Source organism: Acipenser ruthenus, chromosome 35 (genome assembly GCF_902713425.1).
Source record: "Acipenser ruthenus chromosome 35, fAciRut3.2 maternal haplotype, whole genome shotgun sequence".
NCBI lineage: Eukaryota > Metazoa > Chordata > Actinopteri > Acipenseriformes > Acipenseridae > Acipenser > Acipenser ruthenus.
In genome coordinates this window covers 8,657,547-8,682,335 of record NC_081223.1, presented here as the reverse complement: position 1 = coordinate 8,682,335, position 24,789 = coordinate 8,657,547, and the positions used below count along the sequence as shown (strand labels likewise).

At 45.0% G+C, this 24,789-nt stretch overlaps 9 non-coding genes across 9 annotated transcripts; 6 read left to right on the top strand and 3 right to left on the bottom strand.

The window, feature by feature from the left end:
• The first annotated feature begins 6,932 nt into the window (after nucleotides 1–6,932).
• On the top strand, nucleotides 6,933–7,005 carry trnak-cuu (transfer RNA lysine (anticodon CUU)). Its single transcript has one exon. It is a non-coding gene; the product is annotated as a tRNA-Lys (tRNA).
• Nucleotides 7,006–7,352: 347 nt separating this feature from the next.
• Nucleotides 7,353–7,463, top strand: trnal-caa (transfer RNA leucine (anticodon CAA)). Its single transcript has 2 exons — nucleotides 7,353–7,390; nucleotides 7,418–7,463. It is a non-coding gene; the product is annotated as a tRNA-Leu (tRNA).
• Nucleotides 7,464–8,179: 716 nt separating this feature from the next.
• Nucleotides 8,180–8,385, bottom strand: LOC131705505 (small nucleolar RNA U3). Its single transcript, XR_009310457.1, has one exon. It is a non-coding gene; the product is annotated as a small nucleolar RNA U3 (small nucleolar RNA).
• A 2,148-nt stretch (nucleotides 8,386–10,533) lies between these two features.
• Nucleotides 10,534–10,606, top strand: trnak-cuu (transfer RNA lysine (anticodon CUU)). Its single transcript has one exon. It is a non-coding gene; the product is annotated as a tRNA-Lys (tRNA).
• A 1,162-nt stretch (nucleotides 10,607–11,768) lies between these two features.
• Nucleotides 11,769–11,974, bottom strand: LOC131705504 (small nucleolar RNA U3). The gene has a single exon (XR_009310456.1). It is a non-coding gene; the product is annotated as a small nucleolar RNA U3 (small nucleolar RNA).
• Nucleotides 11,975–14,125: 2,151 nt separating this feature from the next.
• trnak-cuu (transfer RNA lysine (anticodon CUU)) lies at nucleotides 14,126–14,198 on the top strand. The gene has a single exon. It is a non-coding gene; the product is annotated as a tRNA-Lys (tRNA).
• A 347-nt stretch (nucleotides 14,199–14,545) lies between these two features.
• Nucleotides 14,546–14,656, top strand: trnal-caa (transfer RNA leucine (anticodon CAA)). Its single transcript has 2 exons — nucleotides 14,546–14,583; nucleotides 14,611–14,656. It is a non-coding gene; the product is annotated as a tRNA-Leu (tRNA).
• A 1,648-nt stretch (nucleotides 14,657–16,304) lies between these two features.
• Nucleotides 16,305–16,376, top strand: trnaw-cca (transfer RNA tryptophan (anticodon CCA)). The gene has a single exon. It is a non-coding gene; the product is annotated as a tRNA-Trp (tRNA).
• A 1,265-nt stretch (nucleotides 16,377–17,641) lies between these two features.
• Nucleotides 17,642–17,713, bottom strand: trnam-cau (transfer RNA methionine (anticodon CAU)). The gene has a single exon. It is a non-coding gene; the product is annotated as a tRNA-Met (tRNA).
• Between the last annotated feature and the right edge of the window lie 7,076 nt (nucleotides 17,714–24,789).

Below are 24,789 nucleotides of genomic sequence, written 5' to 3'. Positions count from 1 at the left end.
GGTATTGTTTAATGGGAGAAACATACAGGGCGTCAGTAAGTTTTGGTGAATAACTCTTTCCCCCCCTCCCGTTTCAGGACACACAACGTATACTGGCAGATCAGATTGTTTACGAACTACAATGTGCGGTATTTTCTCCCACTTGTCTCCCAATTTTTGTTTTCCTCTAGCACTTTTATTTGCCACTAGGACACGGTCTCCTGGTCTCAAGGTAATTTCTTTTGCTTTCTGATCGTAATACCGTTTCTGACGGCGCTTGGATCTTTCAGATTCCAACGTTGCTTGCTTGTAAGCCAACTCCAGTCTACTACGGAGACTTGACACGTATTCCTCTGGCTCTGATTCCTCCTCCTCCTGGCATGGGAGCCCCAAAGCCAAATCCACTTTAAGACGAGGATGTCTGCCATACATGAGGAAGTAGGGTGAGAAGCCTGTGGACTCATGACGGGTGCAGTTATATGCGTGGACCATGGGTTCAACGTACTCCTTCCAGTTTGACTTCTGGTGAGGTTCCAGAGTGCCCAGCATGTTCATCAAGGTTCTGTTAAACCTTTCAGTGGTACCATTACCTTGTGGGTGGTAGGGAGTGGTTCTGCTTTTGGCTACCCCCATTGCTTTCCAGAGTTGGCACAGGAGACCACTCTCAAAGTTCCTCCCTTGGTCAGTGTGTATCCTTTCGGGAATCCCGTAATGGCAAATGAAATGTTTCCACATAACCTTGGCTATGGTAGCTGCTCTCTGGTCAGGAGTAGGATAAGCCTGAGCATAGCGTGTAAAGTGATCGGTAACTACCAGGATATTTTCTATACCCCCTTTGCAGCGCTCCAAGGTGAGAAAATCCAGGCATACAAGCTCTAAAGGCCTAGTCGTGTGAATAGAGATCAGGGGTGCACGGGCGCCCTGTGAACTTTTCCTTAGGCAGCATCTTTCACATGATTCACACCAGTGTTGGATAGTGGAAAACATAGCTGGCCAATAGCATCGTGCACGCATAAGATCTACGGTTCGTTCCATCCCCAAGTGGCCCATGTCGGTGTGTAGCATGTCGAATACTTCCCGCCTTAGCCTTTCAGGCAGCACCACCTGTCTAACTTCATTCCCTTCTGGCGACTTGAATGTTCTATAGAGGATGTCCTCTTCAAACGTCAGCTTGTTCCACTGTCTCAGCATCGCTCTGACAAGGGGCTCCTCCTGCTTCCTCTTCCTTACACTTGGTGCCCGTCCAGCCTTGAAGTAACGCAGCACAACGGAGATTACTGGGTCCTTTTCTTGATGTCTCCTAAGCTCCTCCCTAGGCAGTCTGGGGATGACCTCAGCCCACTGACTGGGTGGTGCAGTGCTGGATAGAGTATTTCTGGTGGAGTTAAATTCCCCTTGGTCTGAAGTGCTAGCGGTATTGACATTACAACCGACCTTCAGTATGCTTGCAATTTCAGCTCTCGGCATGCGTGAGAGGCCATCTGCGTTCGCGTTGCTCTTTCCCGGGCGGTATTTTATCTCGAAGTCAAACTCCGCTAGCTTTGCAACCCACCGTTGCCCTGTTGCATCAAGGTGGGCAGTACTGGTTACATATACCAACGGGTTGTTGTCAGTCAACACGGTGAAACGGTGCTCTAACAGGTAGTCCCTCAGCTTCTTAGCTACTGCCCACTTCAAAGCCAGGAACTCAAGTTTGTGAGCCGGGTACCTTTTCTCGGAGGGGGTGAGACAGCGGCTGGCGTACGCAATTACCCTCTCTTTGCCGGACTGCACCTGGGCCAGCACTGCACCTAACCCCTCTGTTGAAGCATCCGTCTGGAGAACAAATGGAAGGCTGTAGTCGGCGTACCCTAAGACGGGTGCTGTTGTCAATCTCTCCTTCAGCTCAGTGAATGCTTGATCACATTGCCCTGTCCAACTGAATGGTGGTGGCCTCCCGGCCGGTTTGTGGGGCCGTTTTCCCTTCTTAGGGGACCCTGCGGTCAGGTGAAAGAGGGGTGCTGCTAAACTGGAGTAATTTTTTATAAATCTCCGGTAATAACCGGAGAACCCCAAAAATTGCGCTACCTCCTTCCTGTCTGTCGGGGTCTTCCAGTTCCGCACCTGCTGTATTTTCTCTGGGCTATACCACCGGCTGACACCACATGTCCCAAATATTTAACCTCTTTCCGGAGCAGGTGGCACTTCTTAGGTTTTAACTTAAGCCGGAACTGGCGCAGCCGGTCAAAAACTAACTGCAGGCGCTCTAGGTGCTCGTCAAATGTTCGGGAGAATACAATGACATCATCTAAGTATATCAACACAGCTGAAAAATTTAGGTCTCCCAGGCAGTGAGTCATCAGTCTTTGGAAGGTGGCTGGTGCATTCTGCAGGCCAAAAGGCATTCGGTTGCACTCAAACAGGCCCATGGGTGTAGTGAATGCAGTTTTGGGCTTGTCGTGTTCAGCCACCTCTACCTGCCAGTAGCCGGAAGTGAGATCCAGTGTGGAGTAGAATTCAGCATCACCAAGAGCATCCAAGGCCTCCTCAATACGGGGCATAGGGAATGCATCTCTCACCGTCTTTGCATTTAGTTGTCTGTAGTCAATGCAGACTCGGATTGAGCCGTCTTTCTTCCTGGCCACTACAATGGGTGAGGCATAAGGGCTCTGACTTGATCTAATGGCTCCCGCTTCAACCATATCCTGTAGATGTCGTCTAACCTCCTGAAACTGGGCTGGTGGGATCCTACGGTAAGGCTGGCGCATGGGCTTGTTATCAATCAATGGTATTTCATGCTTGACAGCGGATGTACATCCAAGGTCGAACTGATTAACTGAAAACACATCAGAGTTCCTCCGGAGCAGTTCTTCCAGCTTTTCCTGTTGTTCCTAGTTCAGCACTGCTGCCTCCTTCAAATCCATCTCCGGAATGTCCGATTGAACTGGTGCTTTATCTGGTGGGGAAGAACTTTGTTGATCATGCGATGAACCGGCTGTGCTACCTAGATCTGGGGTAGGGTCAGAGGGAACCACTGTTTCTACGCTGCTCAGTGCAGAGATGCTAGCTACTGTCTGGCCCCTTTTTATAACAATATTGTATGTGCTTTGGTTGTAGAGGTGCACTAGAGTCCGCCCATGGACCACATCTGCCACTGCTTCTTCCACCACCATGTTTTTAATAAACTGTTTGCCATCTGGAGGTCTGATAAGTACAGTGTATGGACTCCTATCACGAGACCATGGAGACTTGACTGTTATGCATCTGTGTTCCCCAGGCTTAATTTTCACTGGCTGTTTTCCTGCATAACGAACTTGTGACACCGTCTGGGGCTCCCTTCCGGGTGACTTCACCCTCACCTGTTGGTAGGCAGCATGCCAGGCTGGATGTTCATCTTTCAGGCAGCTAGGGAACTCTCTGCCCAGCCGTTTTTCTAAGTCCTGCTTGCTAGCCCTAATAACATTTGTTCCTAACAGAAGTGGTACAGACTTTCGGTACTGTGTCGCCGGCACAACGAAAACTGGAACAGCCGCATAGGTCTGGTCTAGAAAAGACAAATTCAAACGCAACACCCCTTGATGTGGGACCTCGTGACCTCCAGCCCCTTCTATGCGGATATCAACCTCATCTGGTCTCAGGTTTCCGAGGGTGGGGTGTTGGTGCCAAAACTCCTCAGTAATTGATGTAATCTGGGATCCTGAATCAATTAGGGCTCTACAGGGGACACTATTCACCACAACAAAATCTTCATTCATTGGGCCAACTAAACTGGAAGAATTTGTCTCCCCACTGCACTCCATCTGTGGCGCACTGTGAACACAGGTAACTATAGGGCTGGTCTTGTTTTCGTTGCCCTCCACTTGCCCCTCAGTGTCAGGCTGTACTAGTTTAAATGAGAATTGTTTTCTCCTACACTGTGCTGCACAGCATAAGCATTTGGCTGGTTACGGCACCCCCGAGCGATGTGGCCAACTTGACCACACCGATGGCACACAAAGGGCTCCTGGCGACGCGGAGGTCTCTGAGTCGCTGCTCCATTACCACTTCCTTGGCTACTGGTGGGGACATACCTGTAGGTAGTAGCAGTTTGTTGCATAACCATGGCCTCCAAACGCCCCATCTTCTCAGACTGCTGTCTCTGGTGAGTGGCAAGGTCCTGAACTAGGGTGGTAAGACTCTGAACAGCATCACTTAACCCTCTTGTGGCTGCTGCTTCCTGCTGGGGCAAAACATTACTTTGCATGCTCCCCTCTGCACTGACTGCAGCCTGCTGCATGCTGCTAACACTCTTTGCTCTCACCTTCTTGTCGCCTAGTGAATTTTTCTCCCTCACCAGCTGTCTCAGTTCTCCCTGTAACTGCCTGAACGTAAGATAGCGAGGCTGCATGGGGGCAAGACGATCACGTACATCTTTCTCACTTATGCCACGCATGAACTGCTGGGTGAGTTTATAGTCCCTGTCTTGGAGTGCCCCGCCTCCATTTATTTTTTCTTCAATGCTCCTCAATAAGGCATCTAGCTCTATGGCATAGGTGGAGGCTGACTCATCTGGGCGCTGGTGTCGCTCATAAAAGTCTGCCATTGGGTCAAGAGATAAATGGCAGTCACTGTACTCAGCCCTCAACTCCTCAAAGGCTCTGGAGGCGATCTGCTCTTCTAATGGGAGGTTCAATACGAGCTTCCTTGCTCCACCACTCAGGTAACGCACCAGTGTGTCAAAATGTAGGGACGCTGGAACATGTGTAGCACTAAACAAGTATTGGATATCCTTAATCCAGTCTTCTATATCAATCCTGCAATCTTTACTATTGCTGAATAATGGCATACCTCGTACCTGATGCATCGCTGGCACATAGGTAGGAGTTGGGCCCACTGGGAACGTTTTGCATTTTGTCATCTGGGGCATGGCTCTGGTCTCCTCCTCCTCATCAGAACACCATCCAGATGGTTCTGTCTTCACAGGCCTTTCTGACCAGCCCTTTCTACTCTCAGACATCTTCTGTGTCCAGTCCTCCCTCAATCCAGCAGTAAAACCAGAAGAATATTCTTCTGTCTTTCCCTTTCCAGAAATAAACTGCTTAGCCATAGGTCTGCCTTGTTAGTAACCACTAGTTGTTTACTTAATTATTATTTATTTGTTTATTTATTTTTATCTTTTTTTTTTTTTTTTAAATCCGTATTCACCTTTTATTTGTCTATTTAATTTATGTTTACGCTTCCCTTAGAAGCTGCCCATCCGGGTCACGGCACCAGATATAATAAAAAAAAAATGTAACCCTTATTAAAACTACAGTGCATGCAGGACCACACGGTTACGTAATGGGCAGCTAGGCTGCGTCTCCTCCTAAATATTAGTTTCGGTTTGAATGAATTACTGTGAATAAAACAACCTGTTGTTTTAGCGTACTCTGCGTTGTGTTGTGTATTATTATTTGTTTGACCCAGACCACAATCACTCTGGCTCAGACTCAGGTACAACAGAGTTTATTTTTGGCTCATCTCCTGCACAGCCGGAGCCATTTTACAAACTAACTCCAGTATGCTGATGTAAATTACCCACATGGAGAAGAAACAGGAAGTGTCCCAGAATTCCCTACCAGTTTGTAGTTTATTTGCTAACTTCTTAAACTAGCTGGCTACATATGGGTGTTTTGAAAAGCTCAGTTAAATAGCTACGTATTTTGAAATAAGGATGTATTCATTATTATGAACGTTGGCAGAAAGGATATTGTATTAATATTTCCCACGCGTGCTTGACTTGTACAAATCTGATAGAGTTTCAACAAAGGCATTTGACTTGGGTTCATTATTTAGCCTATACTGCCATCTACAGCATTACTGCGGGTGTCGTTTGCTTCTTTTGACAATAATACGGCTGTTTTCACGGGAAACCGTGAGAGCATGTAGTCGTGGCCGAGTGGTTAATGAACAAACAGAGCTGTCAGAAATGGAATTCGAACCCACGCTTCCAGGGTAACTGTGATCTGAACGCAGCGCCTTAGATCGCTCAACCATCCTGAATTACACACGTCTTTTTACAACATTGCAGTACACTGCTGAACCTCCGATGTCTGACGCTGCAGTAAATCAACTCGTGTGTGCGTGTACTTATTCTTTTTCTGTTTATATGAAGGAGGGCGACCTGTTTTGTCGCATTCTATATGGGATTGTAGCAGTCACACCCAGTGATGCCCAGTGAGAGTCCTAATACCGACACTACTAAAAACAAATTAAAAGGTTTGGAATAGGAATGACAACAGAATGACAAAGGCAGAATAACAATTCACAAAGCTATATTACAATGATCCAAGATTCACATAAATCAGTTCAAATAACTATACAATAAAATGTATTAAAGTTGTACTAAAAACAAGGAGGGGAAGTTGAATAAAGCCAGCCAATAGCCACATTTTAAAAGCATGGGGTATTAGACCAACATATAGCAGCGATTACACTTCTCATTAAGAGTGCTAGGTGATTGGAAACAGCTCTTCCCAGCAAGGGTTCAACAACAAAAGCCAGATTGTTAATACACACAAGTTTTAACAGTATTAGGGAACGTTAGCTGCAACATTGCAGGCTTAACTATATTAGAGCAATTCAACAGCAATACAAGTTTAGTTAAGATAATTAGCAGCAACGTTCAGGTTTAGCAGCGGTGTAGCATAAGTAAACAGAACCAAAAGGTGTGGGGACATTTACCTGCTGCTGGAACACTTTTAATCTAACAAAACAAAATTGATGAGACCGGGATTTAACCACACGTCTCAGAGCTTTATTCAACAGACTAGCTCTCGAATTATCCAACACTTTACTTTTGGAATATACTCACACGGCTGTAACACCGCAGACACAGAAACAGCGCGTCTCCAGAACACTCATCTACAGCAGCAGCACACCGAATCTCAGGTCCCACGCACCTGTCGGTACTTCCTCTCTCGCCCCGCCTGAAACAAAGAAACTTTCTCCTGTCAGCCCGGCTAGCTCAGTCGGTAGAGCATGAGACTCTTAATCTCAGGGTCGTGGGTTCGAGCCCCACGTTGGGCGTCCTTTTTAAATACAAATTGTAGATGTTTCTTCGAGGCAACGGAGCAATGTCTGATTCTGTTCACATTGTATAAAGTATTGCAACACAATTACTTATTGGTCATTGTCATATAGCAATTGCTATTGTAAAATGCGTGCATCTTTTAAAGCTATACCGATATTGAAATAAAGAATCTTTCTTTCGTGGGTTGGCTTCAATCTCTTTCTTTTTTTACACTTGTCATTACATCATTCGTGGAGCAAGTTTGTATGTGCGTAATAAACCCAATCGGGCCTTGATACAATAGACAACCCTAGTCTGTGCTGAAATGAAATAATGCGGTTTTCTACGATAGCAAACGCAGCTTGTCAGAATGGCCGAGCGGTCTAAGGCGCCAGACTCAAGGACTCTGTCTTTCCAAAGAATTGTGTGTTCTGGTCTCCGAATGGAGGCGTGGGTTCAAATCCCACTTCTGACAGTTCACTTTTACTTATTTTTTAAATGAATAAATATGTTCATTTTACTATAAAAGATTGTTTCAAGGAAATCAACAGCTGATACCAAACTCTTGTCAGCACTCAATACCATTTTAATTTCCATTTTAAATCGGACTAAAATAGCGTTCCTAACACAGATTGCATTTTTGCTGTAAACTGGCTACTTGTTGAAGTCACTGAAAAATATTTTGTGTAGAAACATGTGTTATTTAACTAAAGATTGTTTTAATATTTCAAATAACACATTACTTTGAAAAAAATCTCCGACTGCCACTGGATCGTGGTCTCAGGCTGGGATGCGGACCATTGAGAACAGTACAAACGATCTATTAGTGGAAGTAGCTTACATGAGAAATGCCCTCGTTTAACATGCTAGGATGATCGACTACGGTATTCTCCAACTGCTGTTTACATTTTCTAACACGTTATGAGGACGAATACAAAGGTTGACAGCTTCCTTGTAAGTGGGGGTAAGCACAAGTTATTTTCAGATGTAATGTCTATTTTAAACTCAATCTAGTCCTGCGTAGTGCAAAAGACATTGCTATATATTTATATTAGTCAAGCCCTATTTAAAGTGTTCATAAATTGTTTTAACATTAGCAAAGATCAATTTAAATTTGGTTATTGATTTAAACAACTGAACAATTGTGGGCTTGATGGTTTCTTTTTTCTACGTTTCTACCGGAATGAGATACGCACTCAAAATGTGTCCCCTTCCTTCAACAATCCCCGACTGAAGATTGAAGTGGTCATTACTTGCAGCGAGTAGGTTCCCGATAACAACACTCATTGTCAGCTCGGTGCTGAGAAGAAAACACTGCCACTCCTCCTGGTGGATACCGAGACCAATCCCTTCAAAACATGTTTCATTCTAGAAATGATCCTTGCAAATATAGTCTTAACTTTTATTAGCAGACCTTCGCCCCCAACTGGCAAGCTCTACTTCATATGAAACAATGACTGGGCAACAACGAGGTGTTACATTAACAATACAAACTAACTCGAGACAGCCAAGCCGTTAAAGCATACCTTAAGTTTGTCGCGTGATACAAAAGCAAGTATTGGCATTTTTGCATTGTCTGCCTCGTCAAACAAGCTCGAGCCACAGCACACAACGCTGCTGCATCGGGACACAGATTGTGGATTTATAAGCGACTGAATAAACGAGCTGAGACTACTTTTTAAAGAAATTGAAAACATACCTCTAGTCGAAATATTTGCTATTTAGTTAATTCAATTATTTTTTTAAATTTGCAAATCACAGACTACATTGCCAAAATAATAATAATAATAATAAAAAAAAACTAATCTGATTTGCTCGTATCAAGCTGCGATGAAGCCTATGAGAATCGGTGGCTCCATTAAAGGGGAATTAGCTCAAATGGTAGAGCGCTCGCTTAGCATGCGAGAAGTAGCGGGATCGATGCCCGCATTCTCCAAATAATTTTAAAGTATCTGCGTATTTTGTCCCGGCGCATTATGGAGATAAATACAAAGTGTGACAATTCTTTGTAACAGTGACGCCCACCCTACATGTGTATTTTAATGCACAGTCTGCTAATTTGTAATAATCCCCGGACTGAAAAACTGCAGCGCGTGATATTTTGTAGGTCTTCTTATCTCCTATGTCCGCTAACGCTAGGCACAACGTGCCCGAGTGCTGTAGCAGCAGCCATGAAGCAAGTTAGTTTTTCAGTAGAAATAAAGTTTTTGTGTATGGGTGTTTTGAAAAGCTCAGTTAAATAGCTACGTATTTTGAAATAAGGATGTATTCATTATTATGAACGTTGGCAGAAAGGATATTGTATTAATATTTCCCACGCGTGCTTGACTTGTACAAATCTGATAGAGTTTCAACAAAGGCATTTGACTTGGGTTCATTATTTAGCCTATACTGCCATCTACAGCATTACTGCGGGTGTCGTTTGCTTCTTTTGACAATAATACGGCTGTTTTCACGGAAAACCGTGAGAGCATGTAGTCGTGGCCGAGTGGTTAATGAACAAACGGAGCAGTCAGAAATTGAATTCGAACCCACGCTTCCAGGGTAACTGTGATCTGAACGCAGCGCCTTAGATCGCTCAACCATCCTGAATTACACACGTCTTTTTACAACATTGCATTACACTGCTGAACCTCCGATGGCTGACGCTGCAGTAAATCAACTCGTGTGTGCGTGTACTTATTCTTTTTCTGTTTATATGAAGGAGGGCGACCTGTTTTGTCGCATTCTATATGGGACTGTAGCAGTCACACCCAGTGATGCCCAGTGAGAGTCATAATACCGACACTACTAAAAACAAATTAAAAGGTTTGGAATAGGAATGACAACAGAATGACAAAGGCAGAATAACAATTCACAAAGCTATATTACAATGATCCAAGATTCACATAAATCAGTTCAAATAACTATACAATAAAATGTATTAAAGTTGTACTAAAAACAAGGAGGGGAAATTGAATAAAGCCAGCCAATAGCCACATTTTAAAAGCATGGGGTATTAGACCAACATATAGCAGCGATTACACTTCTCATTAAGAGTGCTAGGTGATTGGAAACAGCTCTTCCCAGCAAGGGTTCAACAACAAAAGCCAGATTGTTAATACACACAAGTTTTAACAGTATTAGGGAACGTTAGCTGCAACATTGCAGGCTTAACTATATTAGAGCAATTCAACAGCAATACAAGTTTAGTTAAGATAATTAGCAGCAACGTTCAGGTTTAGCAGAGGTGTAGCATAAGTAAACAGAACCAAAAGGTGTGGGGACATTTACCTGCTGCTTGAACACTTTTAATCTAACAAAACAAAATTGATGAGACCGGGATTTAACCACACGTCTCAGAGCTTTATTCAACAGACTAGCTCTCGAATTATCCAACACTTTACTTTTGGAATATACTCACACGGCTGTAACACCGCAGACACAGAAACAGCGCGTCTCCAGAACACTCATCTACAGCAGCAGCACACCGAATCTCAGGTCCCACGCACCTGTCGGTACTTCCTCTCTCGCCCCGCCTGAAACAAAGAAACTTTCTCCTGTCAGCCCGGCTAGCTCAGTCGGTAGAGCATGAGGCTCTTAATCTCAGGGTCGTGGGTTCGAGCCCCACGTTGGGCGTCCTTTTTAAATACAAATTGTAGATGTTTCTTCGAGGCAACGGAGCAATGTCTGATTCTGTTCACGTTGTATAAAGTATTGCAACACAATTACTTATTGGTCATTGTCATATAGCAATTGCTATTGTAAAATGCGTGCATCCTTTAAAGCTATACCGATATTGAAATAAAGAATCTTTCTTTCGTGGGTTGGCTTCAATCTGTTTCTTTTTTTAAACTTGTCATTACATCATTCATGGAGCAAGTTTGTATGTGCGTAATAAACCCAATCTGGCCTTGATACAATAGACAACCCTAGTCTGTGCTGAAATGAAATAATGCGCTTTTCTACTATCGCAAACGCAGCTTGTCAGAATGGCCGAGTGGTCTAAGGCGCCAGACTCAAGGACTCTGTCTTTCCAAAGAATTGTGTGTTCTGGTCTCCGAATGGAGGCGTGGGTTCTGACAGTTCACTTTTACTTATTTTTTAAATGAATAAATATGTTCATTTTACTATAAAAGATTGTTTCAAGGAAATCAACAGCTGATACCAAACTCTTGTCAGCACTCAATACCATTTTAATTTCCATTTTAAATCGGACTAAAATAGCGTTCCTAACACAGATTGCATTTTTGCTGTAAACTGGCTACTTGTTGAAGTCACTGAAAAATATTTTGTGTAGAAACATGTGTTATTTAACTAAAGATTGTTTTAATATTTCAAATAACACATTACTTTGAAAAAAATCTCCGACTGCCACTGGATCGTGGTCTCAGGCTGGGATGCGGACCATTGAGAACAGTACAAACGATCTATTAGTGGAAGTAGCTTACATGAGAAATGCCCTCGTTTAACATGCTAGGATGATCGACTTCGGTATTCTCCAACTGCTGTTTACATTTTCTAACACGTTATGAGGACGAATACAAAGGTTGACAGCTTCCTTGTAAGTGGGGGTAAGCACAAGTTATTTTCAGATGTAATGTCTATTTTAAACTCAATCTAGTCCTGCGTAGTGCAAAAGACATTGCTATATTTTTATATTAGTCAAGCCCTATTTAAAGTGTTCATAAATTGTTTTAACATTAGCAATGATCAATTTAAATTTGGTTATTGATTTAAACAACTGAACAATTGTGGGCTTGATGGTTTCTTTTTTCTACGTTTCTACCGGAATGAGATACGCACTCAAAATGTGTCCCCTTCCTTCAACAATCCCCGACTGAAGATTGAAGTGGTCATTACTTGCAGCGAGTAGGTTCCCGATAACAACACTCATTGTCAGCTCGGTGCTGAGAAGAAAACACTGCCACTCCTCCTGGTGGATACCGAGACCAATCCCTTCAAAACATGTTTCATTCTAGAAATGATCCTTGCAAATATAGTCTTAACTTTTATTAGCAGACCTTCGCCCCCAACTGGCAAGCTCTACTTCATATGAAACAATGACTGGGCAACAACGAGGTGTTACATTAACAATACAAACTAACTCGAGACAGCCAAGCCGTTAAAGCATACCTTAAGTTTGTCGCGTGATACAAAAGCAAGTATTGGCATTTTTGCATTGTCTGCCTCGTCAAACAAGCTCGAGCCACAGCACACAACGCTGCTGCATCGGGACACAGATTGTGGATTTATAAGCGACTGAATAAACGAGCTGAGACTACTTTTTAAAGAAATTGAAAACATACCTCTAGTCGAAATATTTGCTATTTAGTTAATTCAATTATTTTTTAAATTTGCAAATCACAGACTACATTGCCAAAATAATAATAATAAAAAAAAAAAAAAAACTAATCTGATTTGCTCGTATCAAGCTGCGATGAAGCCTATGAGAATCGGTGGCACCATTAAAGGAGAATTAGCTCAAATGGTAGAGCGCTTGCTTAGCATGCGAGAAGTAGCGGGATCGATGCCCGCATTCTCCAAATAATTTTAAAGTATCTGCGTATTTTGTCCCGGCACATTATGGAGATAAATACAAAGTGTGACAATTCTTTGTAACAGTGACGCCCACCCTACATGTGTATTTTAATGCACAGTCTGCTAATTTGTAATAATCCCCTGACTGAAAAACTGCAGCGCGTGATATTTTGTAGGTCTTCTTATCTCCTATGTCCGCTAACGCTAGGCACAACGTGCCCGAGTGCTGTAGCAGCAGCCATGAAGCAAGTTAGTTTTTCAGTAGAAATAAAGTTTTTGTGTATGGGTGTTTTGAAAAGCTCAGTTAAATAGCTACGTATTTTGAAATAAGGATGTATTCATTATTATGAACGTTGGCAGAAAGGATATTGTATTAATATTTCCCACGCGTGCTTGACTTGTACAAATCTGATAGAGTTTCAACAAAGGCATTTGACTTGGGTTCATTATTTAGCCTATACTGCCATCTACAGCATTACTGCGGGTGTCGTTTGCTTCTTTTGACAATAATACGGCTGTTTTCACGGAAAACCGTGAGAGCATGTAGTCGTGGCCGAGTGGTTAATGAACAAACAGAGCTGTCAGAAATGTATTTCGAACCCACGCTTCCAGGGTAACTGTGATCTGAACACAGCGCCTTAGATCGCTCAACCATCCTGAATTACACACGTCTTTTTACAACATTGCAGTACACTGCTGAACCTCCGATGTCTGACGCTGCAGTAAATCAACTCGTGTGTGCGTGTACTTATTCTTTTTCTGTTTATATGAAGGAGGGCGACCTGTTTTGTCGCATTCTATATGGGATTGTAGCAGTCACACCCAGTGATGCCCAGTGAGAGTCATAATACCGACACTACTAAAAACAAATTAAAAGGTTTGGAATAGGAATGACAACAGAATGACAAAGGCAGAATAACAATTCACAAAGCTATATTACAATGATCCAAGATTCACATAAATCAGTTCAAATAACTATACAACAAAATGTATTAAAGTTGTACTAAAAACAAGGAGGGGAAGTTGAATAAAGCCAGCCAATAGCCACATTTTAAAAGCATGGGGTATTAGACCAACATATAGCAGCGATTACACTTCTCATTAAGAGTGCTAGGTGATTGGAAACAGCTCTTCCCAGCAAGGGTTCAACAACAAAAGCCAGATTGTTAATACACACAAGTTTTAACAGTATTAGGGAACGTTAGCTGCAACATTGCAGGCTTAACTATATTAGAGCAATTCAACAGCAATACAAGTTTAGTTAAGATAATTAGCAGCAACGTTCAGGTTTAGCAGCGGTGTAGCATAAGTAAACAGAACCAAAAGGTGTGGGGACATTTACCTGCTGCTTGAACACTTTTAATCTAACAAAACAAAATTGATGAGACCGGGATTTAACCACACGTCTCAGAGCTTTATTCAACAGACTAGCTCTCGAATTATCCAACACTTTACTTTTGGAATATACTCACACGGCTGTAACACCGCAGACACAGAAACAGCGCGTCTCCAGAACACTCATCTACAGCAGCAGCAGCACACCGAATCTCAGGTCCCACGCACCTGTCGGTACTTCCTCTCTCGCCCCGCCTGAAACAAAGAAACTTTCCCCTGTCAGCCCGGCTAGCTCAGTCGGTAGAGCATGAGACTCTTAATCTCAGGGTCGTGGGTTCGAGCCCCACGTTGGGCGTCCTTTTTAAATACAAATTGTAGATGTTTCTTCGAGGCAACGGAGCAATGTCTGATTCTGTTCACGTTGTATAAAGTATTGCAACACAATTACTTATTGGTCATTGTCATATAGCAATTGCTATTGTAAAATGCGTGCATCCTTTAAAGCTATACCGATATTGAAATAAAGAATCTTTCTTTAGTGGGTTGGCTTCAATCTGTTTCTTTTTTTACACTTGTCATTACATCATTCGTGGAGCAAGTTTGTATGTGCGTAATAAACCCAATCGGGCCTTGATACAATAGACAACCCTAGTCTGTGCTGAAATGAAATAATGCGGTTTTCTACGATAGCAAACGCAGCTTGTCAGAATGGCCGAGTGGTCTAAGGCGCCAGACTCAAGGACTCTGTCTTTCCAAAGAATTGTGTGTTCTGGTCTCCGAATGGAGGCGTGGGTTCAAATCCCACTTCTGACAGTTCACTTTTACTTATTTTTTAAATGAATAAATATGTTCATTTTACTATAAAAGATTGTTTCAAGGAAATCAACAGCTGATACCAAACTCTTGTCAGCACTCAATACCATTTTAATTTCCATTTTAAATCGGACTAAAATAGCGTTCCTAACACAGATTGCATTTTTGCTGTAAACTGGCTACTTGTTGAAGTCACTGAAAAATATTTTGAGTAGAAACATGTGTATTTTAACTAAAGATTGTTTTAATATTTCAAATAACACATTACTTTGAAAAACATCTCCGACTGCCACTGGATCGTGGTCTCAGGCTGGGATGCGGACCATTGAGAACAGTACAAACGATCTATTAGTGGAAGTAGCTTACATGAGAAATGCCCTCGTTTAACATGCTAGGATGATCGACTTCGGTATTCTCCAACTGCTGTTTACATTTTCTAACACGTTATGATGATGAATGCAAAGTTTGACAGTTTCCTTGTAAGTGGGGGGAAGCACAAGTTATTTTCAGATGTAATGTTTTTATTTAAGCTCAATCTAGTCCTGCGTAGTGTAAATCACATTACTATATTTTTATATTAGTCAAGCCCTATTTAAAGTGTTCTTAAATTGCTTTAGCATTAGCATTGACCAATTTGAAATTTCCTTATTGATTTTAACAACTGAGCAATTGTAGGCTTGATGTTGTCTTTTTTCTGAGTTTCTACCAGTATGAGACCAAACTTTCTAGCCGGGGGAGGTTTCAGTCCCCGCCCACCTACATAGTATTCAGGAGGAGGAAGGCTCTGGTGATTTCAAGAGTTTTGCTGCAAAAGTCTTTCTTACCCGTTAAGTGCCATTGTCCTAATCTTAGACTACTTTGTCATTTTTGGCGCATTTTTAACTGGCATGTTATTTGAATTTTCTTTTAACTCTATTGTTATGATAACTTACTCTAATTTTGTTAACCGATACAGTTAAGTCTATATGTAAGGTATCAGATTAAATAAACACACCTTGTGTTCAGATTTTTTTTTGTTTTAATAAATGTATTGGTCCTCTATGGGTAGAGACAGGTAAACTGCATACCTGCCGTTTCTACACCTTAACATTTACAAAATACACACACTAAATTGAAAAGTAATAACACAAAGTCTTGCCTTCAGTTAATATTTTAGAAAATCTATTTTGCTAACAGAAGACAAAGTCTCTCTGGGGTTGGCCTGTCATTAGATTGCCGATGTAAGATCCCTGGTCCCATCGTAGAAGCAGGATAGTTTATTCACAAATAAATACATACACGTTTGTTTATGTTTCTTTTGTTGGTAAATTAACCCAATACATTATTGCATTCTGCCACGTAATTAGACGATCAAAGCCCATTTGTGCCAGTGCGCATTCAAAGGAGACGCGCTGAGAGAATCCTAGTTAAATACTAGTTTTACTGATTTAAACTAGTTGTTTAATGTTTTCTTTACTTTTAAAGCTGAGAATCAAACACACTTGCGACAACTTCATAGCCCTGCTGGCTACGAACACGTATCGAGTCGGCTGTTTCCTATAACCCTGGTGATACCGAGTGTTTTCCAAGTATCAGCATCGGCATTACCATGCGTTTGGCATGCTTGCTGTGCACTCTAGCATTGCATAACAAGCATGTAGAATGCCGGGACTTCGTGGCGCAACGGTAGCGCGTCTGACTCCAGATCAGAAGGTTGCGTGTTCAAATCACGTCGAGGTCAAAGCCTTCTTTGTTTCTATTCCGCACTATTTCGTTTTTTAACGTGTTTGGATTTGAATGTTTCCGTGCATTTATTTAAACAATTTAGCCTACACAACATATCGATTGTATAGCGATCAAACAGAGATTTATTGTATTGTGATTCTTTTTTATGTTTCATTTGATACTGCACAATAAATTAAAGTGACTCCCAAATTAATGTTGGCCAGTCTTCAATGACATAGTTGGGTAATAAAGTCATATTAACACTTCCTTGCATGTTATATTGAAAACAGCTCTACAAATACTAGTTTTGAAGAAACTTAAAGTACAGCAAGTAATGATTGATGCCTTAAAGCTTAACAGACCTTTACAAATTAACAAAGAAAACATAAAAAAGGGGCACATAGTCGGCAGGATGTGAACATGAGCGGGGAAACTCCAACATCTTTTAAGTCCATCACCTTAACTACTTGGCCAAAACTACTTTGTGTAAAGTACCAAGTTCTATAAACATATCACAGACCAAGAACAAATACACACAGTTTGTTTTTAATAAAACATTGACCAAACCACAATCCCTGGTTTATGAGGCTAGTGCCTTATCCTTTAGCTGACTGCGGCACTTTCATATGGATAGTAGTCAGCGTGACAAAATACGACCAGAGGGAAAAAAGCAGTGGTTTCCCTGTCATTCCATTGCCATATTACATTGTGCATGTTCAGAATATGCGGGAATCCTGAAAACAGCATTGTAATATGTGAACAAATCAATAACCAAATTTAATTAACGCATGGATTAAACGCTATTGATTGTTACTGTTGTTTATTAACTTGCAAAGCAAACGTTTTAGAGCTCAATTTTTAAGAGAGTTCAAGAGCTGACATATGCAGGAGCAGGCAATATTGACGTATTCCCAAGGGCTTTATCTTTTGGTCTTTCTGGGAACAATTTAAAAAGAAAAGAAAGCAATGTCATTTGTAAAGAAACGAATTTGATAGAAAACCTAACGTTTTTGAGGTCAGTTGTCGATTTAAATTTGTCCAGTTATGTGCACATTTCCCTGATTGCGAATATAATACGAAGTCTTGCCTTCAGTTAATATTTTAGAAAAACTGCTTTGCAAACAGAAGAAAAACAATCTAGCAGAGGATGGTTTCGAGGTCAGTTGTCGATATAAATGTCTCCAGTAATGTGCACATTTCCCTGATTGCGAATATAATACAAAGTCTTGCCTTCAGTTAATATTTTAGAAAAACTGCTTTGCAAACAGAAGAAAAACAAGCTAGCAGAGGATGGTTTCGATCCATCGACCTCTGGGTTATGGGCCCAGCACGCTTCCGCTGCGCCACTCTGCTGCTGTTGCAGCATAACTCAATTACCAAGCAGCAGAAAAAAAAAACTGAACTCATCGTTTTAACCAGCCACACGGCAGTGGCCGGGCCAAACCATGGAAACGTCGTAAATCAGAGATGATCCGTTTTCTTTTCTCCCAAATACGTTATGCAAAGTATGCAACTTTTCTGCCCACTTTGATCACAGGCAGTTTTATTCCCCAGTTTTGGCAGCCAATTCCAATATTCTGTCTCTCGAAAGCATCTTAAATCGTGGAAAGCGCTCTTTGTTTAAAATTACACAGAAGACTTCTTTTGTTCGACCAGGCTTACAATTAGATATTTTCTTGTTTTCAAATAGATTTTTAGAAAACGCATATGGGGCGCTATAGAAAATATATATGATTAATTGATTGAATGTTCGCCTGCATTCGAATTGGCAGGGTTAATTCTTAAAAAGACAACACCGAAGGGTCTGATAAATGATTGCAATTATTTGAGCACCACCACAGTTCTGACAAGGTTCCATAGTGTAGTGGTTATCACGTCTGCTTTACACGCAGAAGACCCTGGGTTCATATTAACACTTCCTTGCATGTTATATTGAAAACAGCTCTACAAATACTGGTTTTGAAGAAACTTAAAGTACAGCAAGTAATGATTGATGCCTTAAAGCTTAACAGACCTTTACAAATTAACAAAGAAAACATAAAAAAGGGGCACATAGTCGGCAGGATGTGAACATGAGCGGGGAAATTCCAACATCTTTTAAGTCCATCACCTTAACTACTTGGCCAAAACGATAGGTTGCGGATGCAACTCCGGTTCCCTGAAAGAGAAAATAACCATCAAGGTATGGGACATTGCCGTCAGGCAGTAGGGATTGGCTGAGCTTTATGTCAAAGCTGCCGATAGGCCTCCGCGCAAGCTGGCGTGTAAGCCCGTCCCCCTGGGAGCTTACTATACGCAGCGCGCGGAGAGTCACTTCCTCTTTTGCCCTTCAGGCCGTGAAGGCCTCCAGAGCGACCTCACGGCTTGATGGTTATTTTCTCTTTCAGGGAACCGGGGTTGCATCCGCAACCTATCGTTCCCTTTCAAGTCGAAAATAACCATCAAGGTATGGGAACAGTGTACCCAAGCCGTCGCGAGGGAGGATTCTCGGCATTAGGACAGACTTACGTCATAACGCAACTGCGTAGGCAGTACATCTACACATATGCGGAGCTGCGCCTCAGCGTCTATGCTCGCAATGACACCTGTCCCAAGGTGGAATAGTCACACCATATTGTCAACCACTCTAGACGTCCGCAACCTGAGGTGTCATAGAGTGCAACACAGATGCTCCAAATGACGGAGCAGAGGATTCCAGTACATTTAACCGGTAGAACCTCGTAAATGTATGCGGTGTAACCCAACTGGCTGCAGCGCAAATGTCAGACATCGGCACCCCTCTAAAGAGGGCCCAGGATGTTGCCATACCCCTAGTGGAATGTGCCTTCAACTGCCCTGGTGGCAGAAGGCCCATAGTATCATATGCTAACTGAATAGCATCCACTATCCAATGAGAAAGGCGTTGCTTAGACAACGGCTGACCCAAAGTTTTAGAACCATGGCATATGAACAGCTGTTCTGTTTGCCTCACAGTCTTTGTGCGATCAATATAACACCTCAATGCCCGCACAGGGCAGAGCATGTGTAACCGCTCTTCCTCTGGGGAAGAAAAAGGAGGAGGATGGAACGCCATCAACTCGACTGGTTGGTTCATGTGAAACGGGGATATGACCTTGGGTAAAAAGGCCGTATTTGGACGCATGGAGACCTTAGAACCGTCTCCTGCGAAACGAGTACATGATGGATGCACCGAGAGTGCATGTAACTCGCCCACACGTTTTGCTGATACCACTGACAGCAAAAACGCAGTCTTAATAGACACGAACTTCATATCCACACTGTGGAGAGGCTCGAACGGTGCCTTGGTAAGGGCTTCTAGCACCACATCAAGGCTCCAAGACGGTAAACTGGTCGACCTTGAGGCCGCAAGCGTCTTGCGCCCTTTAGGAACTGAGATGCCAGGAAATGGCAACCAGGTGATAACCCGTCAATGCGTACATGGCAAGCCGAAATAGCGGCCAAATACACTTTCAGTGTAGAGGGAGACTTACCCTCATCTTACAGCTTCTGCAGAAACTGTAATATCACTGCCATAGGGCAGGAGACCGGGTCATGGCCCTCAGCCAGACACCAACTCTGAAACAATTGCCACTTATACGCATATTGCGACCGAGTAGAGGGCACTCTCGCACTCTGAATGGTGGATATAACCGCCGTCGAAAGCCCTAAGGCTGACAGGCGCTCCCGCTCAGGGGCCAAGCCCATAGCTGCATGAGCTTGGGGTTCGGGTGCCATAGCCCTCCTTGGGCTTGGGACAACAGGTCCGCTCGCAGAGGGAGCTCCCTCGGGCGACCGTGCAACAACTGCACTAGACTCGGGAACCATATCCTCCGAGGCCACCGAGGAGCGATCAGGATCACTGTCGCTTGCTCTACCCTGACCTTCTCCAAGAAGGCGGGGAGCATCGAAATCGGTGGAAATGCGTACAGGAGCCCTGGCGGCCATTCGTGAGCCAGTGCATCGACTCCTAGGGGGCTGTCGAGGTCCTTCACCGAGAACCATAGGGGGCAGTGCGTGGTCTCTCGCGAAGCGAAGAGATCGACTTGCGCTGTGCCGAACCAGTCCCAAATGCGCTCTACCACCCGAGGGTGAAGACGCCATTCGCCTGCAAGAGGACCTCCACTGGACAGGAGATCCGCTGCGTAATTGACTCTGCCCGGTAGGTGAACCGCCCGCAGAGAGGCTAAACGCGGTTGAGCCCAAAGCAACAGCTGTGTTACCAACCGGTGAAGACCGGGGGACCGCAAGCCGCCCTGGCGGTTGATATACGCCACTACCGTGGTGTTGTCTGACCGCACTAACAGGTGCTTGCCTAGAAGCACTGGCAAGAAGTGCCGCAGGGCAAGGTCCACCGCTCTGAGTTCCAGAGCATTGATGTGGGCCGACCTCCAGGGTCCTGACCACACTCCGCGAGTCCCCGACCCGTTCCAGACTGCTCCCCAACCTTGGTTGGAAGCGTCGGTCGTAATAACCTCCCTTCGGAAGATGGGACCCAAGCGTACGCCCTGGCGGATGTTCGACAGAACTTTCCACAAGCGCAGTGCTTCCCAGCAGGTTTGGGATACCCTCAACCTGCAGTGTTTGTCTCTCCGCGGATGCAACGCGAAGGCATTGAACCAGGCCTGCAGAGGTCTCTGGTGTAGTAAGCCCAAAGGAAGGGCTTGCGAGGCGGCAGCCATCAACCCCAGCATGCGCTCACACAGCTCCATGCTGACTGTTTCTCTCAACCTGAATAGGGAGAGACACCGCTCCAGTGAGGCAACTCTTTGTGTCGACAGGGTCGCTTCCATGGACACAGAGTCCAGATGCAGACCCAAGAATTCGGTCTGTTGGCTCGGCACGAGGCGGCTCTTTTCTGAATTGACCTTCAGACCTAGCCGCTGAAGATGGTCTGTAACCATCACTGTGTGCTGTGCCAACTGCTCCTTTGACTGCGCGCAGACGAGCCAGTCGTCCAGATAGTTCAGCAGTCGGATGCCTTGAGCCCGCAAGGGGGCTAAAATGGCGTCCATACACTTCGAAAAGGTTCGAGGAGCTAGAGACAGGCCGAATGGCAGGACACAAAACTCGTAGACCCTGCTCTGAAATGCGAAACGTAGGTACTTCCTGTGACCCGGACAGATGGGAACGTGAAAGTATGCATCTGTGAGGTCTACGGTGGTAAACCAGTCGCCCTGCCGGACAGACTGGACAATGTGCCTGTGCGTAAGCATCTTGAACGACAACACCCGTAGGTATTTGTTCAGTAGTCGCAGATCTAAAATAGGGCGGAGCCCGCCGTCCTTTTTTGGCACTAGGAAGTACTTGGAGTAGAACCCCTGGTCGGTCAGAGCAGGGTCTACTAGTTGAATGGCACGCTTCTTGAGCAATGCCTGTATTTCTGCATTTAGAGCTGAGGACTGAACCGAGTACTTCACTGCAGTTACCACCACTCCCCTGAAGGGGGGGGGGGGTTTAACCGGAATTGAAGGGTGTACCCGGTGAGTATAGTCTTGCGCACCCAGATGTCGTTGGTGCATTGTTGGCAGAACAGAAGCTTTGGAACAGTGTAGGGGTGGGTTAATGGCTGCCGGGGTTTCTCAGGGCTGCTTAGGCTGCGCTCGCTCACGAGGGGCCTGACCAGAGCCACGAGGGCATGGTCTGCTACCTCCTCTGGGGCGCCAGCCTCCGCGCTGCGGTCTTGCAAACGCGGGTTGGCTGCGTGCTGAAACCCCCAAAGGGGCGGTTTTACTGCCCTGTGGGTGCGCTTGCTGCTGCGGCGGCGCCCTGCGCCATTGGCGCTCCTGCGGCCGCCTTGGCTGGAAAGGCTTGCTTGGCCACATCTTAGCCAACTGCTGCGATGCCTCACGCGCCTTGACGGAGCGTTGCAGCATCTCCTCCACCGCTGGGCCAAACGTGTGCCCCGGGGATATAGGAGCATCTAGCAACGGGGCCTTATCAGGCTCCTGTACCCTGGCCTGTGAGAGCCAGAGCTGCCTCCTTGCCACTACAAGGGAAGCAATGCTCCTGCCCTGTGCTCGCGCATTCAGCTGAGCCAGCTTAACCAAAAGCTGTGCAACTGCACCCAGCTCGGTTCTAAGTCCGACGGATGGGGACTCAGGCAGGTCGCGAATCAGCGCCGCCTGGTAGACTGTCAGGAGGCTGGCCACGTTGGACAGTCTAACTGCCTCTGTAGCCGCGGCATAACCCTTTTTTAGGTGGGCCTCCGTAATCCTACACTGCCTGTTAGGGCAGGAAGGGTCCTTAGCCAGCCCCGATAATGTCGGCGCCTTTACTAGCACGGCGAACGCGGCGCCCACTGGCGGAAAGGACGCTAATCCAGCTTCGCTCGCCCCGTGCATGGTAAAAGCCGAAGCCTTGCGAGAAGTCGCCGGGGCGGAGGCCGGGGCTCCCCAGGTGGACTGCACCTCCTTAATAAAATCCGGGAACGCCGGGAGCATCCTGGACTGAAGGGGCGGAGCCGATGGCAACTCAAATAAAGAGCGTCGTGTTGGCTCTCACGCAGGCCAGTCCACGCCTGAGTGACGGGCTGCCCTCTCCACCACTGACCAGATAGGGTCATTAGTATCCAGCACTTGAGGGTCGTCCTGCCCAGAGTGCTGGGATGCCACCTCAGGCTCTGTGTCCTCAAAGAGCGGGTCTGCATCAGATGCGTCCCTTGAGAAAGCATCGGCGTCCCACTCTACTTCCTGGGGCACTGGTGGAGGAACCGTCAGCTGACTAGTGCTGGGTCCGGTTACTAGCTCTGGGGCCCGAGGCGCCACATTTGCTAGGGTCATAAGGAGGGATTGTTGTCCCATTATGAGCTCCTAAATTGTGACATCTTGGAGGTGAGCTCAGCCACCCCAGATGTGTCCTGGTAACGCCTACCCCTCCGAGGGGAGCGAGAGTGCCTTCTCCGGCGAGGCGATCGAGACCTGGATCGAGACTCCCGACGGGGGCGAGCCCCGCGAGAGGAGGGACTGCGGGAACGTTCCCGAGCACGCCTGGCTGGAGATCTCTGACCAGCTGTAAGCTGGGAAGATGGGCTCAGAGGGAGCTGAGACGTCGCCAGCAGCGACACGATCGATGACGACCGAGCGCCGAAGCGTCGAGCGTCGAGCACTGAGCCCCAAGTGCAGAAGCACTAAGCACCAAGCGCAGAAGCGTTGCACAAAGCGCCGAAGCGCTGCACCAAGCGCACAAGCGCTGACACCAAAAGCGCCGGAGCGCGAGCGCCGAAGCGCGAGTACCGAGCGTGGAACGCTAGCACAGACGCCTAAGCGTCAGCTGACCCGCCAAGCGGAGACGCTAAGTGCTGGTACAGTGTCTGATGCTGTGCAATACCTACCTGAAAGGTGCTGGGGATTTTGCACGTTGGTGGTTGTCTTCCTCTGTATAGTGAAGGGAAATTTTTTTTTTTTTTTTTTTTGTGGACGCTGCAGAAGGTAAGGGAGTGTAGTGCAATACCACGTGGCAGGAACGCGCCGCGGGGGGGGGGAACACTGCAGAGCAGACTACCCGCACACACACACGGTCTAGCCTAAGCTAGACCGAGGATGCAAAATGCGCGTGGGCCAAGGCCAACGCAACACGCGTCCGAACACACAATATACAATATATATAACAAAATATATATATACAATAAAATATAAATATATATACAAAATATATATATACAAAAAACCCACACAATAATAATTAAGAACAGAGGAAAGATGGAGACCACGAAGAACGTGATGCCGAAGCAAAGCGAAAAGGAATATATAATGTAAACAATATATAATCCTAAATAATAATACAATAACAATAATAATAAACAATAATAACTCCGGAGAGTATAGCTGAAATAAACTCGGAGGAGGGTATAAACCAGCTTCTCAAGCCTAAGCTTTAGTGAGTACAATCAGTTAAATAGCTCTAAGTCCTACCGCTACTGATGCTGAAGGCAAAAGAGGAAGTGACTCTCCGCGCGCTGCGTATAGTAAGCTCCCAGGGGGGTGGGCTTACACGGCAGCTTGCGCGGAGGCCTATCGGCAGCTTTGACATAAAGCTCAGCCAATCCCTACTGCCTGACGGCAATGTCCCATACCTTGATGGTTATTTTCGACTTGAAAGGGAACTAACTTGCTGCAGGACTCTAGCACAAGCAAGGACTTTGTAAAGAATTGTGTGTTTTGGTTTCCAAATGGAGGAGTGGGTGCAAATCTCACTTCTGACAGTTGACTTTTAATTATTTTTAAAATGAATAAATGTGTTCATTTTATTATAAAAGATTTTCAAGGAAATCAACAGCTGATACCAAACTCTTGTCAGCACTCAATACCATTTTAATTTCTGCCTCGTCAAACAAGCTCGAGCCACAGCACACAGTGCTGCTGCATCGGGACACAGAGGTGGATTTTAAAGCGACTGAATCAACGAGCTGAGACTACTTTTTGAAGAAATTG